The sequence below is a fragment of the Corvus kubaryi genome, unplaced genomic scaffold, assembly GCF_017639235.1.
Source record: "Corvus kubaryi isolate FWS band 111438036 unplaced genomic scaffold, C.kubaryi_AGA036_p1.0 37382, whole genome shotgun sequence".
Taxonomy (NCBI): Eukaryota; Metazoa; Chordata; class Aves; order Passeriformes; family Corvidae; genus Corvus; species Corvus kubaryi.
The window spans coordinates 2,537,422-2,553,307 of record NW_024581124.1 but is presented as its reverse complement, the minus strand read 5'-3'; the positions used below and the strand labels follow the sequence as shown (position 1 = coordinate 2,553,307).

General features: G+C 45.7%; 1 long non-coding RNA gene across 1 annotated transcript; it reads right to left on the bottom strand.

Moving 5' to 3' along the window:
* Positions 1 to 660: 660 nt before the first annotated feature.
* Positions 661 to 4,232, bottom strand: LOC121667950. Its single transcript, XR_006017203.1, has 2 exons — positions 3,910 to 4,232; positions 661 to 1,177 (listed from the first exon to the last, which is right to left on the bottom strand). It is a non-coding gene; the product is annotated as an uncharacterized LOC121667950 (long non-coding RNA).
* Positions 4,233 to 15,886: the final 11,654 nt, after the last annotated feature.

Below are 15,886 nucleotides of genomic sequence, written 5' to 3'. Positions count from 1 at the left end.
CCAGCTGGCTCAGAGATGGACCCACCGCTGGCCAAGGCCCAGCCCATCAGCAACGGTGGTAAAGCCTCTGGGATAACGCCTTTAAGAAGGGGTCGTGGGGGGAGTGTGGGGGTGGGAGTGCCTCGGCAACTGCAGCTGGAGAAAGAAGCAAGAACATGTGAGAAAAATGGCCCTGTAGACACCGAGGTCAGTGAAGAAGGGGGAGGAGGTGCTCCAGGCACCAGAGCAGAGATTCCCCTGCAGCCCATGATGAACAAAGACCATGGTGAGGCAGGCTATTCACATGCAGCCCATAAAGGTCCCCAGTGGGGCAGATACTCACCTGTAGCCTGGGGAACACCCCATGCTGGAGCAGGGGGATGCCCAAACGAGGCTGTGACCTTGTGGGAATTCTCCATTGGAGCAGGTTTGCTGGCAGGTCTTGTGCTCTCCCTGGCATCCCTGAGAGGGTCATCTTTCCCCTGAGCTGAGAACCACTCCACAGGATAGCTGGGGAGAGGACTGGGAAGAAGAGATGGTAGGAAATATTCTTCTGTACATCTCTTCTTAGTGCAAAATCGGGGGGAGTAGCCATACATAAGACATCCTGTTTTGAAACAAGATTTCTTAAAATTAATCCCTTTTTCCCCCAGAAATTTTGACACTCCCCATTCTGGACTCTGCTTGCTGTAACTAGGTTTTATTGTCATGGAAAAAGAGTTCTGCAGCATTAGAAAGCAAGGAAACACTGAACAGTTCTTGCCTTGCAGCTAAGTGTGATCCAGGCTCCATTGCAGTCAGAGCCAGGAGTCCCACTGACGTCAGTGAGGCAGGGATTTCACTTCTGAAAGTTTGGGTTTTGTTTCATGTTTGTGTTAAAGAGCCTGAGAACCCATGCTTGATGAGGTCAAGTAAGCCCAGCAGGGTCAATACAATGCTCTTCTCCCCTCTCAGATCTCAGGCACAGCCCAGACCACTCTGTGTGTATGTCTGCCTCTGAATTATTTAACTGTCCAGCTGGTTAAAAATAGTATAGCAGCAACTCCCTTTCCAGCCTCTGACTGTTAAATGGGCCATCAGAGCCCAGCCAAGGCCGAGGTCGTGGCCTGGGCTGCACATGTGGCCAGGGTGAGCTGGATGCCAGAGTGAGGGAGAAGCATGTCGCCACAAAGCCTGGTTCCAGCACGATGATATCAGCCTGTGAAAGAAAAGCAAGGCATACTCAGAACATTATGAAGCTGCCAAAGAAAACACTGTCTTCACAATGAACAAAAGTCTGATTAATTATTAATTGCCTGGCAGCTAATTAGCATTCCCTTGGGCAGCTGTCTACAGAGTGCCTTATATTTCCAACACACCGTAGGCCAACATCATCTATGCAAATGGCTTTGGATCAGAGCTAGCAACTGATTTGTTGCCTGAAACAAGTTGTTCCCCTCCCGTCTCCCCATCTCCTCCTGTCACCTCTCTTTTCTCCACCCAGGGACTTGGGCTCATTACAGTGTGAGCTAAGCAGAAAACATCCCTTGCTGATGAATCTCCTTCCTGCCGTGCTTTTCCAGGGAAGCCGGACACCTCCCAGCAGCCACCCCTGTGCACAACCCCAGCCTACGTAACAGGACGACTGCAGTGCTCTAGTCCTGGAAAAAGCCTTCTTTGGCTGTTGTGTGGCCAGAGGGGAGGGGAGCAGCTCTGGGTAGTGAGGCACTGATCAGCTGCAGAGGCAGTGACCCAGTCTGGGCTTTAGAAATCTAGGCAGCATTTAGGGAATTCAGCATCAGCTAATCACAGAACCATTTAGGTTAGAAAAGGCTTGTAATACCATCGGGTCCAATCCACTGCCAAGGCCACCACTAAGCCATGTCCTTAAGCACCACATCTACACATCTTAAAATCCCTCCACGGATGGTGACTCCACCACCTCCCTGGGCAGTCTGTTCCAATTCTTGACAACCCTTTCGGTGAAGAAATGTTTCCTAATGTTCTAGCTAAACCTCCCTGCTTGCATTCAGCTCCTATTAATGTTAATGGGACTTAGGCACATGCATCAAGGGCAAGCAGACCCCTTACGAGAGCATAAACATAAATTACAGCTATGTACAGGCAGAGCAAGCCTTCAGCTTGCTGTTTTACCATGCCAAGAAAGATGCACTTTCCATTTTAAGAACTTAGCAGCTTTAATTTTATTTTTTTATGTAATGGAACAAGTCAATGCAGTCAGTGAAATACTGCAGCAAAACCTGAAGGTTTCTCACTTTACCATCACACAACTCATCAAAGGCTGTAGACAAACCTATGCAGACTAGGACACAAGCTTAGGATTACTAGTGTCTCCAAAATGCACCTTTCTGAGGTTTAAGTAGGTGTCATGCTGTCCCTGCAGTACAGAATTAATTTCAAAGAGTTTTTTGATATTTTCCCTGAGAAATTCACCCAGCCTCTGTATTTTACACCTGACAACTGAGTGTACTGGTCACTCATACTCATTAGGTGAAAATGTGTCTGAGAGCTTAACAGGAAAGCAGGCAAACTTTAAAAGGAAAGATGCTGAAGGAAACAAGGATCAACTACAGAGCAGTCTCAGGTGTCAGCTCTGGCCATCAGGAGCCAGGTGTACCAGAGAAGGTGAGCCGACCTGGAATCCGGCAGAGGTAATGGGTATCACCCCAACAACTTCACCAGAGCTCAGACTGATAATCCAGCTCCAGAGATTAGAGGAATGATCACTTTCCTTGCAGAAAAGGCCAGATGATAAAAGCTGCCATGGAGATCAGAGAAGCCCTCATTAACAGGAGTACAAGATCGTTGAGCCAGAGAGCAGTTTCCTGGTCTGTTTACATATTTTTTAGAACAAGGGGTCCTGCATCTAAGACTGCATGTCCTGGCTGTTACTGCAATATAAACATCATAAAATGACTGTTTTCCTACCCCAAAGCCAGAGGATAAGTGCTGATGCAGCAAGATGATTGAGATGAAAACAGATGTTTTTGGAGTGAAGGGACAAAATCTGTGGAAAGTTCTTTGTTTCTAGGCAAAGAACTTGATCTACCAAGTGGAAAAAAAAAAAAAAAAGCCCAAATTACCACAGTCAAGTTTCAAGTTCTTATTCTCATTCTACAGGTTTACCCTGCCTGCTGCCTTGCTCTAACTCTGCACTGTGCCAGCGAGGCAGCACATTAGTCAAATATGAGACCATTAAGTTATATCTCTATAGATATGGGATATAACCCCTTGAAATATATAGGCACTGCAGAGGAGCAGAGCATGGTTTTGTTGTACTCCTGTTAACAGTTCTGCAAGGAACCTGCAGCTACGATGCACAGCCAGATATTTTATTAGACTACATTTCTCCTCGTGTACATGAGTCATATAAAGTACATAAACTCATGAAGTCCAACTAAGACTGGCATAAATCAGGGATAACACCAGTGGAGCCAATAGAGTTGCACTGGGGTGAAAGTGGCATAAATCAGAGGCTGATCAGGTACACATTTTCTTTAAGGTAGACAGACTATTAAGTGGCTTACATAGACTTCTTATCACATTACAGTTCTGTAAGGTAAATAACAGTCACCATGCACAGTATATAATGAATTGCAGCCTGCAACATACAGCAAATGGCCATTTTTCTCTGGGAATCTCTCAGCTCAGAGCTCTGAGACCAAAAATAATGGGCAATATTCTCCAGCATTCATGTGTGACATTCCCATTAGTATTAACAGGAGGTATGTGCCCAAAGTCAGGATGTATTCATCAGCAATCTGAATTGGGTATTACTGAGGCTCCCAATGAACGTTGCAGTTTCATCCCCAGCCATGACCCTCCAAGGGAGCAGCCGCAGCTCTTTACTTGCCTTTGCACAGGAAAATATTTATTTGGTGTCAGGTGGAGCTGGAATCAGAGGAAGCAGGGCAGTCTGGTATCACTCACCTCTGAGCATCAGCCCCTGAAGGAGCCTCACACGGCCAGCCCAGCTCAGAGCAGGACTCACTGGTGCATGCACTGGGAGTCTATCACAGGAAACAGCATCAGGACTCGGAGGCTGGATGGCAGCTGAAGCCTGAAGGAGGTAAGAGAAGTGAAGTGACCACAAAGTCACAGGACAGACCAAGAACTTTACCTCTTAAATGCCCAGCCTGGCTGTTTTCCTCCCAACAGAGCCTGCTTTCTGCCTATATACACATATATTGTATGTTGGAAGGGCAGCAAAGAGATCAGAGTTTGTTTAGATTGAAGTTCAAAAGTAATTTGTCTAGATCAGGGTAGAGAGATGCTTCTTCAAAGCTTAATATACAGATTAATTGCTTAATTTTTAAATTAGACTTCAATGTGACTGGAATACAGAGCTAAAGCAAGTTCAACAAGCAACCAGAGTGTAACTAACACAGGCAGAGCACGCATGTGTACACAGCTCTGTTAACAGGAATAAATTGCTTCCTGCCCTGAATTGCACCTAAGAAGAGCCATAAGCTGGTTCAAAACTAAATATACACCACAGCATATGTACTTGCTAAGAAGGTCATTAGAACATAGAGCTCAGGGAGACAGCTGTGCCAGGAGAAAATAAATATAAAAATAAGATATAGTGGAATCTGTGCAAGAGAAAATAGCTGAAAAGACACAGAAGGCCAGGGAGCACAGCTGCTTGAAATAATTCTCTCGAAAAGAAATGGTGCAGCTGCGTGCCTTATCCTAACCTCCTATCTCTGAAGGTATGAACCTTGGCAATGCTATTCCTGCCCTACCCAAGTGTAAGCATCTGGCACTACAGAACACCTTATGGAGAGCCAAAGATGAGACTGCCTAGCCAGCCTAAAGAATTAGGTTATAAGATTGTGGAGGTCTTGGCTTTGCAGTTTAACAAGTCTCCTTAGCAAAGACTTTCTTCACTGCACTAACACAGACTTCTCTCAGCTCTACATGCAAAGGCTTAATCCCAGAGTTGCTGGCTTGTCAACAGAGTCTCCCAGAATACTGTCCATACCTTTGACAAGCTGCAATTAGTGTAACAGAACAATGTAAACAGGGCTCTAACCTAAACATGACTGGCAGTGATACAACAGAGGGGTCAGGGGGAAGCTAATCCAGAAATTCAGTGTGCACCCCCTTAAGCGAGGAATTTGAGTGCAACTAAAAATAGAAGGTGAGACTATCTGACAGCTAAATTGCCAGTGGTAGCTTAGCATGGATTTGGTTACATTGCTCAGCGACCCTCAGTGAATTAAATAGATTGAAATGCTAATGATAGAGTGAATTCCCAGTACAGAGGTAGAATAAAGTAGTCAGATTAGGTTTCAGACAAGGTGAGTTCAATGGCAGCAAAGAGATCAGAGTTTGTTTAGATCAAGGTACAAAAGTAATTTGTCTAGATCAGGGTAGAGAGATGCTTCTTTAAAGCTTAGGGGCTCCCCAGTGTTAAGTAACATGTCAAAAACAGTGTAGACCTGACAAGCTATTTCAGTGACTGTTATTTTATGTGATTTCTATCAACATTGGAACATTTTTCACTGGTCTCAATACACTCCTAATGGCACAGTCATTTATCTCCTAATTAATTAAATGCTACTCTGATGACAGATGTGGGACAGTTCACCTGGGCTGTCATTCAGACTATGCTTGTTTCTTCTCACCGGGTATTCCAACCAGAGTAGCGCTGCAGTGAAACCATAACTGTGGCATTTATTCTCTTTGGGGTTTACAGGTGTTCACCATGACATCACAGCTTCACAAGTACACAGAGGCTCGTCCCCCCTGCTCCTCTTAAAGCCCAGGAAGCAGAAAAGAGCCACAGGCTTGATGAAGTGTCTTACCTGCCATTGCACAGACCAAGCCCAGGCCAGCTGCTTAACAAAGTTTAAACCCCAGGCTAATGATAATGGCAAGTAATACTCACAAATCACACACAAAAATTAAGAACTGAACTTGAAACTCCACTCAGGGTTCACCTGTTCAAAACAACTCTGGAGGCTCTCCAGAGCAAGTGTATTACTACATAAATTCCAGGATCAATTTAGCCTTAAACCACTGATCCATCCCTTCTCTTCCAAGGTCACAAGGCAAGTCAATGCCATTAGAGTAAAACCAAACTTGAAATAAGATGCACTATCCTCACAGTAAGGGCAATTAAAGACCTTACTTGACAGGATAGCAGGCTCACTATCACTCAGAGCTTAAAAAATGAGATTAGGCATCTTTCTAAAGGATGTGTTTCAATTCACTACCCTTGTAATTCAGGATAGTTATTCCCGTAAGAAAGTGACATTGCAGCTTGTCATTCAACTATCAATCAGCAGTGTCATAATACTTCAGTGTCAGTTGTCTGTTTCCATTACAATAAATAAATAAGAATTAAGTATTCCAGTCAAGAAAAAGCAATGTAAGCCTGTGTAAGGTCAGGGGAGGCATAACATGTCATGCCCATGGGAGTTGCTTTTGCTGTAGTGCTTATGAAGCTGAGAGCAGGAAATCCAAGCTCTCTGGCACTCGTGTTTTCAGTCTAAGCACCAGACCTCACCATCTGGTCATTGGGTTAATTACTATATAGAAAAAACTACAAGAAAAAAATCTTCCAGAGTGATAATTTGATTTAGGTTGCCCTGATTGAGGTCTGACACAAACAGGACCAGTTTTAACATGGCAGCTGACTTGGCAGGAATCAGTGCCTCAGCCAGACAGGCTGCACTTTGAGGAGTCACTTCTCAGACACCGCATATGGGATGGGACTCACTTCTGCCTTCCTCTTCACTGAGGCCAGTTGTTGGTTTAGTCTCAGTATTACTACAGGAGAAGACTACATGGCCAGTATTTGGGAACTGTGTGAGACAGCTTTGATGACTACCTGTGAGGCACCACCCTCAGCACCAGCAGTTAACAAGATCTGGGACCAGTGAAAATCTCAGGAACTACAGTCCCTCAAGCACAGAGAAGCTGACAGCAGTCTCACCCCTTGTGGTTCCAGCCCAAAATGAGATGCAGCAAGTGGAAATAATTCTTGAGAAGCAGAGCCCTGATGTGCTTTCTCCATTCATAGTAACAGTCCACTTTATGCCAAATGACTCATTACCGTGAGTGAAGGCAACATGATTCAACCAGAAAAGCACATGTAATTTGCATAGATTACTTTCCCACTTGATTTCCATGCTGTGAAGTAACAGGGACTGCCTTCAAGACCAAAAAAAAAAAAAATATATAGTCCCATGAGTAATTTTTTGCTTAAGTATTAAGATATAATAGATTGAAGAGAGATTTGGATATGGAAGTCTAGAGGAAAAAAAAAAAAACCAAACCAAGCATTGTGAAGGATGCCTTGTGTTCCAGTTATTTCTAGTGTTGTGAAAGTGAACAGAAACTATTGTTCAGAGAATGCTTCAAACACCCTTGCAAAGGAAAAAAATAAATGTTTCTGTGAGCCCATTGAAGAAAGAAAGATGGGAAGACTCAGCCATGAGTTGGTTGGATTTCAAGATTTGCTTTTCTTCCCTGGCTGAGTGCATCTCGTGTTTGTGTCAGTGGTGACACCACCCTTACATGCCTCTGTGGAAAGACCACTGCAGAGCTGGCAACTCCCTCTGAACAGGGAGTGGTCTCCTTCAGACTTGCACCTCGCTTTGGACACTGCAGCATTTCACAAGATGAAAGTCAGAGAGCTTTCAGCATTCATATATCCAACCCTTAACCTAAAACTAGGATGTGATTTCACTTCTAACTGCACTGAAATGCAGTGGCTGCAGTGGGTAGTTTGCAATTTCTTTTGCTGAAGCACTTGCTGGCAGAATCGTGGTAAGAATAAGCAGCTGGTTCCAGTAAAGTCACAAGGGCAAACCCAAACTGCTTACTTTGTGCATAAATGGTTTAATGTGACAGGGCATAGGGAAAGCAGAAGATCTGTCAGAAAAAATAAACAGGAAAGAAAATATTACTTCAGAATAACTCATCCCAAGTAAATTGAGCTTTCCAAAGAAGCAGCTTGTAAACTATTGGGTTTCAAGAGTTGCATCCTGGCTCCAGGCAATGTACGATGCTTCACTTGACAAACAAGCCAAGCTCAAGAAAAACAACTTTGCTAGATTAAGACAGCAAGGAGGTATTGGGAAGAACTGAAGTGACACACGGCTCACCAGATACAGGGCTCATTTCACTGCAAGGGAGCAGTCAGGCTTCAGGTGAGGCAGATAAACGCACAAACCTGAAACCCACAAAACCTTTCCTCAAGCTTTGAACTAACTGCAAAGGTCAATAACGCTATTTTTTAGGAAATGTGCAGAAGAAAAGTTGCACCTCCTGACAGCAGCACACCGAAGACATGCAAATCAGCATGCAGCTACAAGCCTGGGGCATTACTCAGCTTTCTTTCCCCGGGCCTGCATCTCCTCTGCCTTGCATTCCTTTTACTTCCACCTCAGTGGCTCAGAGGTGGTTATGTACCTGAAATCGTGCTGCTGAAAGAGGAGGTTCACCTCTGCTGTCCTGAAGGATGGGAAATGTCACTGCAGAGATGGGTGAAATTATACCCTCTACGAGGCACTCCCTTAACATTCCAAGACATTTATTTTGAACCTCATATAAGAAACCAGCTGGAAAATAAAGAGAAAACAAGTAATAGCAGAGCACTGCAAAAATAAATAGAATTCAGCAATAACAGAACAAAAAATAAATTCCTGTGAAGACTCTGAACATCAGCTTCACGTTTTGATCTGGTTCATCTCAGCACGTCCCAGCATCTTTGGCAAGTGGGCCAGGTTTACAGTGGCAGCAGCTGAAGAGCTCATCTCCAACAGAGATCCCCTTGGGCAGAGGTCCCTGAGGAAACAGCAATCAAAATGTGCTGGGGGAGAGTTTGCAAATGGGGAACTGAGGCACAGGAAGGTTAATAATAATGATACTTTGCATTACTTTATTACTTTAAATGGTCCCCACCCTTCTGAGACGTTGACCCTCCCAATACCCTGGGGAGAGGTGACTGGCTATTATTACCCTATTTTTTCACCTATGGGGACAAAGAGGGTGAAATGTGCCATTCCTCAGGCAAATGGCTGACAACTGATGAACGTATTTCTGTGTTACAAGTCCAGCTCAAGTGCTTCATGAAATACCATAGTAATTCTCCTTCTGACCAATCTTGCCTTATTGGTCCTCATAACTGCAGACATTTGGAGCAGCCTTAGCTCCTTTGCAGGAACAGTTGGTTGGAGGCCAAGCATAAGGTGCCCTCACCCATTGAGGACAGACAACTCCTTTCCCTTGGACATCCCTCTCCCCCAGTCCCACCTGCCACCAGCGTTCCAGGTGTGTGTCCTTGCTGGGCTCGCTCCTCCTAAACATTACCACAACCACCAGTTTTATTGCTCCAGTGCTTCCCATAACAATCTCCTCCTTTTCCCCTGCTTTTGCAGCTGAAGGAGGACCACACAGGGCTGGGAATGGGGCTGAGCAATGATTTCTAGGAGGATAAATAGAGAGAAGGGAAATAGCTACCAGGCAATGTTGACATAAGTCTGAGTGGAAATTAAACAGTTTCTCACCAGCAGAGTAAGCTTCTGGAACGGGCCTGGGAGAGCAGTAGTGGGGAGTAAATATCAAGGACAAAAAAACCCTCAGCCAACCTGTGTAGTTTTAAGATGGAGCTGGTTAAATCTATAGGGATGAGCCTCATAGGATAACCTGCTGATGGAGGAGGTCTCACCAGCCTGGAACTCCCTGTGACTTCCTTGAGAGCACTGAGCTGTGCAGCTCACAGCCACCAAGGGTCATTTCTTGGCTGCCAAACAAACAAACAAAGTGGTCATCAAGAAAATTGCATTGCAGCACTCAGCACCAGCTCTGTTTCTGGCCCTTTGGGAATCTGTATCTTTATGTCCTGAAGGAGTGCCCCCATACCTCCTGTGGCAGGGGCTGCTCAAGTCCCACCTTCACGAGGTCCTGGGATGCTTTGCCATAGGGCTGGCAGTCCCTGACTCCAGTGGCACTCACTCTCCTTCCCTCTGGCACACCCAGCTGCTCTGATTCATTTTGCTCTGCTCCAAAATAAATTTACAGCCAGGGTTTCCTGTGGTCAGCATGTGCTGCGGGCATGGATCACGGGCTCCTTTGGCCAAGCTTGCGGAGAAGGCTGTTACAACAGCAACGGGAGTTGGTGTGATTTAGGAAATTGTGGGGAACTTACATTCAAGAAGGCAGCCCCTCCACTCCCCTCCTTGCTTTCTCAGGGTGCAGACTGCCCTCATCCCCCCCCAAAATCAGCCATGTGATGGGCACACTTCCAGCCAGAGGGGATGAAAGGGACGGGTCAGAGGCCAAGTCCTCCCACCTAGCCCAGGGGGTGTCAGAGGCAGCTAAAACCCATCCATCAAATGTAAGTGCTTGGTTATCACAGAGGGAGTGCTCGAGGCTTTGTCTCCATGGGAAGATTGTACTGGTATCTGCTCAGGGTATGAACACAAATTGCTGTGATCCCTTGGGGCCCTTCTTCGCTAGAAAAATGTGAGTCCTTAATGCTCATTAATTAACTCAAAGTAGGCTTTGCGGGAAATGTGTAGTTTTCACATGAATCAGTAGGTTATATTAAAGACAAGCTCTGCATATTTTATTGCTGTATGATTCAGCAAAACTCAAGCATGCACTTAAGTTTAAACATCTGCTTAGGGCTCAGTGAAGTCAAGGGAAGGCTGGTAAAACACTTCAGTAAATTGGAGCTTATTTAGACTGGGTGTGATTTAGGAATCAGCAATCAAAAATTTCCAGTACTTTACCTTGTACTGTAGGACCTGACCATGTCCTCCTCTCCGTTTGGCTGGAAAACTGCTAGCACTAGGAGAATAGGTAAGACTCAAGAGTTTAGAAGATTCAAGCTTAGCTTTGCAGTCACAGTACAGAGGTGGTGTTTCTCTGCAGGACTAAATCACCCCAGTGCAATAAGGACCAGTAAGTGCAATAAGGACTCCAGTTTTCTGCTTTCCTGAAGGCTGTTACACTACAGACTGAACTGCTTTGTGCCAAGAGGCTACAAGGTACTGCCCAGATATGCTGAAGAGCTTTTAAAACTGCTGTGTGTGTTTGGAAGGCACTCACAGCCCTGGGATGATGAGGTACTCCTGTAAAGCTGAGGAGATCAGCTTTTCTGTGCTTTTCTGCCTGGATAGTAGCAGGCATAAAGCATGTGCTGCCACAAGAAGGCAATTCCTGGCACTCTCGTCTCCTACCATAAGACAACAATATAAGAGGGTCCCAGTATCAGTAAAACACCATCCTTCAAGCTGGGGCCAACTTGCAGCTGGGGCAGCAAATGCAAGACCCAGGCTGTTCCCCACTCAGCTTTTCAAAGGCCTCCCTTCTTCCATCCATGCAGTATCAGCCACCAAAGTCTAATGATTGCTCTTTAACCTTAAAATATGACAGCCCCGTGCTGCACTTCTGTGATCCTGTAATCATATCTTCCTACAGATGCCCTTCTCATGCAGCTTAAATATTTTACAAATACATGTCTAAGTACAAGTCTACCACATTAACTCTTGTATAGAGGGTACTTATTTTCAGCTCTGTGGCTGGGATTCCTATAAGTGTAACTTACCATGCAGCATGACAGAGCTGGGCTAGAAGGCACAGCTTTTACTAGCTAAAATACAATAAAATATGCTACACCATGTTTCACAGATGAATCACTTCTAAACCATGCCTTTAAGTATTGTCTGTCACTGCAGTTTCTTATTGTAATACTTTGTGAGAGCTAAGAGAAGGAGAGAGAAATTGCCCTTTAAATCTCTACAAAGCCTATCATCCAGAAGAAATTAGGGACATTTGTTCTTGGAGTCAGGTGGGTTATGTAAGAGAAAGCTATACACAACAGGTTTTATATGAGTGGAGGTGAGGCAAATGTGTTTTCACTTATTTATATTATATTATGTTTTATTCTAAGAACATTCAAGGACCAGCTCACAAACAAAACAACACCCAAACTCTATAAAGAGCAGCTGTAGTCCCAAGGGTGCAGACAACTGTTTCCTCCCAGCCCAAGCTGCCAGGCCACCAGCACAGAGACCCCAGGAGAGCAGAACTTCCTGATACCTGCTCTGAATTAGCTCCCAAGAGGAGAATCAGCAGCACGTGGACAAAGCAGAGGAGCAGGTCAGGCAAATCACCAGCAGACAGTTAGATTTTCCCATACACAGTCAGTGCCAAATGGTCTTTGCAGTCCTTGCTCCTGAGGACAGCACTGGAAGTACTGGCACGAGCCCCCAGCAGTCACAGAAAACCTGAGGAGCAGACAGTTATTTGGGAAATGGGCATGCAAGACCCATGCCAAAGATCTTTGAACATTTCCCAATGTCTAAAATCACACTGAAGTATGAAAGACCCAAAGTTACGGGGAGAGAGCAGTAATGATCTCCAGTGGGATGTCTAGAGTCTGGCCAAAGTCTTTATATAATTTATGTGATTGGAAGGCACACACTTCATTCCTGCTACTAAATACCTCTCCACTCACCAGATACCCAGATTTTCCCTGCATTCCCTGGCTCGCCTGCGAGGGCCCTGGAGCCAAGTGTCAGGTTATCCCCTGGGCTGCTGGAGCCCTTCACAGACCCCAAACTTTTTCTATAGATTGCAGCAGGTTGTTTCTAAGCCAGCCTCCCAATGGGCCCTCCTCTCTGTTCTTTAAAGCTACCTCTGACATAATCCAGTAAAGACAAAGCTGGAGCAAGAGGGCTGTCACAGCTGGTGGCCACAGCTGCAAGTTTGGGCCAGAACACATTGTTCTTCCTACTGCAGATGCTTTCTGTTAATAAGACACTTACTACAGAGGTATTTTCTTCTGTGGGGATCTGCAGCACAAACCAAAACCAAGGTCAAAGAAAAAGTCCATTTTTTTCATTTACCATTTTGGCAGGATAAACAAGAAACACTTCAGTCTCATCTGACATGAATTAATAATGGTCCTGTTATTCACTGCCTGTCAAAAGTTTCATCAAGACACAAGCTCAGGTTTTGAAAGATATCCAAAGGCAATTAAAATGCTGCATGATGGAAGAACACTTGACCTTGAGGGCAGAGCAGCTCGGCAGCAGTGCAGGAGCTGTGCATGGCTGGTGCACGGGGATGCACACACACAGACAGCCTGATCCCTGCAGGGACTGTCACTGAGCTGCCAGCACTGGGATGTGTGTTAGAGCTCCCTGTCCCATGTACACTGAGGATACAACCCAGTGTGTCCCTCCAGAAGGTTTCTCCCTCTCCAATATACTGCAGAGAAGCCTCCTCTCCTGCAGCTCTGAAATCAAGTGCTGCAAACATTTCACACTGAACCACAGCATTCAGCTTCAGTGATGAAGACCCTCTGGATTGTGTCCCACCGCTTTTTGATCACACAGAGCAGAAAACAATGTAATCAGAGGAAACAAAATGAGCATCAGCTCAGTGACAGTTCTCTCTGCCAACTTCAAGGACAAGTGAGATTTGGGGTTGCTGGAGATCCCTTTCATGCCCCATCTGGTCCCAGGCTTGCATGCAGCTCTGGGTAGCTTGGTGCAGCTTTCCAGTTTGCTCCACCCACGGAGTTTGGTTTTCTGTCTCAGCTGCACAGCTGAGTGTGTCTCAGTACCAAAAACCAGCATTAAGTTAGTTGGACGAGTGCCTTCCTGTACCTTTTGTAAACAGTTTGAGACCGCCAGGTTTCACTATGTCTCATGGCTTCTGCAGAAGGAGGGTGAGTCAGAACTGGCCAGTGAAGAAAGCTGTTGTGTTTGGGACCCCGCTCCACCAGTTTCAGAAGCTGGAAGGTGTACGTTATGCTTTGCATGTATGTTTAGTTCACTTTCTTCAGCTGCCCTAGTGGTTTGGGAAGGGGAGCCATCGGGAAGGGAGAATTTTTCCTTTTCTTTTTTGACAAAACCAGAAAAACCCCAAAACCCTCAGAAGTATCAAGTCTCAGTTTTATGTAAGAACCTTCACAAAGATCGCCCAAGCATTTGCACCCAGAATAGCTCTGTCTCCTGGAGGCACTAACACCTTGCTCACATCAATTTCCATTGAGCGTCACCAAGCACCACCTCGCCCTGTGGTCCCTGCTGTCACACAGAGCTCAGACCAGTGCAGGACAGAGCTGACAGATCTTCCAGCCCCTCACTGCCTCCATCCCAGCCATGCAACACACAGGAAGGCTGTGTTGTGAATTTGAAGGCATGCAAATCTCTGCCTATAAACCTGGCTCTGCTCAGCTGCTCTTTCAGCCCCAGAGCATGTATCCCCTCCCTTTTAAGTAAACTCTTTTTCAAGAGCATGACTGTAAAGGTAAGTTCAGGCATAGACTTGTGTAAATTATATGGTTTGAGCTCCCCAGGGATCAGCATGGTTTCTGCAGTCTCTCCACTGCTCAGGCTCCCCGGTACGCTCCATAATCATTTCCAGGTTCCTTCATGCTCCCTGACTCAGGGCTGTAACTCAGACTGTCACCCTCTGTGCCTGAGAGGCCCACTGGCAGCTCTCAGTTTGTCTGGGGACCAGCCCCCAAGCAGCTCCATGCTCCTGGCTGGGAGGGAGGAGGTGCCAGTGGCCTGGAGCAGTGGTGCCCTCCCAGCTGCCAAGCTGGTATGGGGAAATATGCCCTGGTTCATATGGAGACAATGGGCTGCCAGCTGAGGAGACCCAGGTGGTTTTAAAGATCATCTATTTTACATCTGCACTGTCAAACTGAGTAAAAGTTGCCCTTGCAGCAAACGACTTCTATAAAGATCAGAAATGGATGTTGCTTATTGCCTATTGATTTCCTGGATGAGGAATGTGCATGTGGCACAGAGCAGAGCGTTTGCACTACAAACGCTTGTATAATTATGGGAGAAGTACGCATTAATGAGGGGCTGACTATATGTTCCTTAAGTGGAAAGTGTCTTTAAAAGGAGAAGGCTCCTAGAGCTTTTGAAGTCAGAAGCTGTTAAACAATCAACAGCTGGAAATTTAAAATTCCTTCACATCAAGGCTCTGTGATCAATAGGGATTAAGTCAGACAGGACCTTCCAAAGCTTCTAGCCTTATTAACAAATAGGTATCTGAAACACAGAGGCACTGCTGGAGGCATCTGTGAGACCCTGGTGCCAGGAGACAGGCAAGGGGAGAGAGGCTGAGGCAGAGACACGACTGTTGTGCCTGGCTGACTCACCTACAGCCACAGCAACCGAACCTGGATGCTCAGTTCCCTTCTTTTGGGGCTGCCTATCTCCTGATCACCTGCCAGTCTGAAGAGGAGGTTTCCTGCCCAGTTTCCAAATACTCTTCTCCTAGGTGTGCCATCACAGTACCCGTTTCCCACCAGGAGCTCTCTGTTGCAGCTCAGATGGCCATTGAGGTACAGCCAGTTCTGGGAGCAAGGACCCACCTGTGGGCAGGGAAGGTGGAAACAGCTGCTTTACATTTGCTCCATTTGCAAAATTTAACGTCCCTGGTTCTATTCTAATAAAACCTGATCCAATTGCTTGTTTGGGTTTTTTCTTTAAGCTTAAAGCTTCTCAATCCTCTTTGGGGACCAAAGCTTTGTCCGAGTCAGGATGCCATCACAGGGGATTATGTAGGTGCTTCCAGAGTCTTTCTTGGAACTTGTTTCTGCTGCTACTTAAAGCCCCAAGGCCTTTGAGTTATAGATGAAGCAAGATGCCCTCTCTACGTGCTCACATCACAAAGCACGTGGACTGATTTGTAAAAAGATCAGCATGAAGTTCAGCTGCTCATATCTCTGCACTTCCAGACCCACCTGAGTCCTGTCTGGAGACTGCTGTTGTGAAATGCCTGCTTAAGGGATTACAACAGTCTTCACTTTCTCCCGTCACCTGAGAAGCACTGAAAAAAGGAGAACAATTGATCTGAATATCTCTTTATCTTTTTCTATTTCTTTCTTTCTTTTTTTTTTTTTAATCAAGGAAAGAGA